Consider the following 4425-nt stretch of genomic DNA (forward strand, 5'->3'; position numbering starts at 1 on the left):
AGTTCTGGACTGCGGTCCGAAGTAGAGGGCGAGGCCCTAGTTAGTTCCAGACTTCAGTCCGATGCAGGGGGCAAGGCCCAGTATGTGCTTTATATTTTATAGAATGACATGTGGTAGTTTGGGGGAGCTCACTAAGCTTCGTGCTTACAATTTCAGTTTTGGTTTTAGGTACATCAACTAACAAGGGGAAGGGCTCGGGATGATGGCATGACACCCACCACAATTTTAGCCTGGGATTTAGACTCTGATATTTTGTCATGATTTGACATCAGTTGTGATATGAGACATATTTTATGAAGGTGTCACCCTAGAAGGGTGTCATCAGATTCCGGAAGCAGGGTAAGCTGGGCCCCATATTCATAGGTTCGTTTAGGGTTTTGGCCCGGGTGGGTCGGGTTGCTTACCGTTTGGACCTTCCAACAGAACTCAGCCAGATCCACAACACATTGCATGTATCTCAGTTATGGAAGTGTTTGGTGGACGAGTCAGCAGTTTTTCCATTGGAGGATATTCAGGTCGATAACAGCCTGAATTACATCGAGAGACCCATTGCGATCTTGGATCGGAAGACGAAGACCTTGAGGAACAAGGTAGTTTAGCTAGTAAAGGTGCAGTGGCAGCAACGGAAGGGTTCAGAGTGGACATGGGAGTCCGAGGAGGAGATGAGGGTGATGGGTTTTATCCATAAGAACATCCTATGTGCTCATGCAACCCTAATGCTTGGATCTAGGCTTCTCTATTGTACATGCTATTCATCCAAGACTTTAAACCCTAAATCTAGCATATGATAATCAATATTAACATAATAATGGGTTTAAGATATTACCTTGATTGTTATGTAGCAATAACAACCACAAATCCTCCTTGTAATGACTTTAGAAAGCTTAGAGTCACAAGTGTCACTCCTCTAATGGCTCACAAACACCAAGAGTAAGAGGATGAAGAATAAGGAGAGAGGAGGCTGCCCAAAACGTGTTGAAACCCTAGAGAACAAGTTCACCACGTTTTTGGGGCTTAAGGGTCCTTTAAATAGTGAGGCTATTAGGGTTATCTAACAAGGAAACCCTAATTTGGATGCTTAGGCCCTAAGCAACCCATGGACTCCTTCCTTATAGGCCTTGGACGATTTCTAATGGGTTTCCCCATAGAATTCGTCCACCCCTCTAATATGAAGTCCATTAGCTCAATATTCAACTATCATACAATTGACAGTTCTAGTCCCTTAAGTTTAATTAATGTCTTTTAGCCACAAACTTAATTCTTATTAATTCTTGACTAATATTAATTAAACAATATGATTTCTCCTTTAATATATTATTCTCACAATATATTAATAAATCATAATTAATCCTTTCTCTCCATAATTCATCCTATCAAGTTGCTTTGGTGAAGGCAACCCAAAAGGACCATGCACCATCGGGTCAAGTACATACCAAAATAATTATGGACTTAGACACTAATCCAACAGAGGGAATGTTATCCGGAGTTGTTTTCATATTCAGTAGCAGCAGACTTCGAGGACGAAGTCTGATTCAAGTGGGGGTGAATTGTAACACCCATCTCTCGAGGTATTAATTAATTATTTATGCAACTTAAAAGATATTCGACTATTGTTGGACTTGACATTTTGGTTTGGACCTTAAGACTCTTGGGCCAAGAAGTAGGCTGCCCATAAGTCGTACGCGGGGCATTGTGTCGTTGGATGCGCGGGTCATGAGAGGCGTACGCGCATCGTACCATAAGTTACGCCCAACGTACGCGATCAGACACTAAACCCTAATTTTAGGGTTTAAGAGGCTATATAAACCCCATTATAGCCCCCCTGGTTTCTTATCATCCTCTTTACCCACAAGAAAACCCTAACTCGTTCTTACCCTCTTCATTGTGTGAAGTTGCTTATTGTGAGTGCTTTTAGTGAAAGAAAGTTGTGAAGAAGGAAAGGAAAGGTTGGAGAAGAAGCGTGAGCTCAAGGATCTGGACTAAGCTCACCCTTTTGTCACAAAAGAAGGTATAAAGCACTTTACTTTCTTCCTCATATACTAGATCTAGGGTTATGGGAGTTTTGGACCTCTTTAGGTCCAAAGGTTGGACCTTGATCTTGTGAATCCGTTTTTGAGCTTGGGGTTGCCATCCTTGAGGCTCAAAACACCTTCTTAGCAATAAAGTTTCAATCTTTGAGGCTTTCATGAAGCCATGCATGAGATCTAGCCATTTCCATGGAAATAGATTATTGTTTTTAGAGTTTGAGCTTATGTGAGTCATGTAAACCATCAAGTAAGCAAATTTATGGTATAACGCATGGAATAAGACTTGGATCTAAGTTTGTAGCTTCTGACTCGGAATATTAAGCACTTAATAGAGAAAGGACTTAACAGGGTATTACGTTGAGCGTACATGTGGGTATGCCCAGCGTACTCGCCATCAAGAACTTACGCTAAGCATACTTTGGAGTACGCCCCGCGTAACGCAGTTAGTTGGACGTTGAGTATTTGGGACTCGGTGTGGGCTGTATTTTGGACCTTGGGCCTTAGTGGGCCAGCAGGAGTCATAGTATGGGCCAAAGGAATTTTTGGGTTTAAGTAGGGCCATATGAGGAGTTAGGCCCAATTTAGAAAAATTGGGCCATTAGTGGGCCTTTGGTGGGCCATTACTGGACTTAGAAAGAAGTAAAGGGTTTGGGCCTTGGTTATGACCCACACCATGACAGGGGTAAAATAGTCATTTCACCCATAGAAGGATCCTCGTTTTGATTAAGTGTTTTATTGGTCATGATAGCAGGAGAGCAGCCGGGGCAGCAGTCAGGGATCCTTCACTCGGATTTCCAGCAGTCAGTTCTTTGAGGTGAGTTTTCTTCCAGTAGGAACGAGTCTACGGCCACAATGCCAACCTGTTTAGATAGCAGTAGTTCCGGACTGTGGTATGATGCCGGGGTGATCTCGAGAAGTAGTTCAGTATGCTTGATGTCTTTGTGATTCAGGCATGTCTATGTGTTATGTGTTCCGGACTGTGGTCCGATGTAGTATGTAATATATGTGTTATTGTTATATGTTATGCTATGTTCATTCAGTTCCGAATTTCGGTCCGATGCAGTGGACAATGCCCTAGTTAGTTCTAGACTTCGGTCCGATGCAGAGGACGAGGCCTTAGTTAGTTCCTGACTTCAGTCCGATGCAGAGAGCGAGGCCCTAGTTAGTTTCGGACTTCGGTCCGATCCAGAGGGCGAGGCCCTAGTTAGTTTCAGACTTCTGTCCGATACAGAGGGCGAGACCCTAGTTAGTGTCGGACTTCAGTCCGATGCAGAGGGCAAGACCCTAATTAGTTCCAGACTTCGGTCTGATGCAGTGGGCAAGGCCCAGTATGTGCTTTATATATTATAATATGGTATGTGGTAGTTTGGGGGAGCTCACTAAGCTTCGTGTTTACAGTTTCAATTTTGGTTTCAGGTACATCAGCTAGCAAGGGGAAGAGCTTGAGATTATGGAATAACACCCACCACAGTTTTAGACTTGGAGTTAGACTCTGATATTTTGACATGATTTGACATCAGTTGTGATATGAGACATATTTTATGACAGTTTGAGACACACGACTTATGGTTTTCTTATATGATATTTGGATATTATGGTTTGAGTAATATTTTCAAACAAAATTTTTGGCTTGTATTTTTGGGTTGTTTCAAATACCTTGGAAAGTTCAAGTTTCCATGTATAATAGAGAAAACATAGATCCAATGTATTTAGGGTTGCATGTACACCATAAGAGTGTTAGAATGCTCAAAACCTAACAGGAAAATCCATTCCATATCCTTCACTTGCATTAACCAATACACTTGCTTTTCAAGATCCAATATAGTTGAGTCGGATGCATTTGTTGCCAAAAAGGATCTCAAGTTTGGCTTATTTATTTTCTTATTTAATTATAATGTCTTAATAGGTAAAGTAACATTTGCATTATTAAAATGATGTATGTGTGAAGTAAGTATGAACAAAGAGCATTACTTTTTTGTAGTCATCTAAAGCTTGGTAAATGGCCCTTTTACACTTCTTTTTTAATGCATATAAATAAAAAAGATATAGTATTGAAGGTACTCATATGTGACAAAGAAGGTCGTCCAACTACTAAAACAAAAAAGTTATTTACAAAGAGGTCCTTCATCGATTATGGTTATATAAGCATTTCATTATTTTTTTCAATGTTACCAATAATGATAATTCGATTTCTATAACTTTCCTTTTAGTTATTGTGCAAACTTTTTATATTTTTATATGTATTTTTTTGTATGTTCCCTCGCCTTTTACGCGGATCATAATCTTGTTAAAAAGTAAATGATTAAATGCGTACAAAAAAATTTGTCTAAATATGAATAAAACGAAAAGTTAATTACCCTGATAAGTCATTTTCCTCACTTTTACTAGCGATTTTATT

This window comes from Lactuca serriola, chromosome 7 (assembly GCF_051521515.1).
Source record: "Lactuca serriola cultivar US96UC23 chromosome 7, Lser_US96UC23_V15, whole genome shotgun sequence".
NCBI classification, from domain to species: Eukaryota; Viridiplantae; Streptophyta; class Magnoliopsida; order Asterales; family Asteraceae; genus Lactuca; species Lactuca serriola.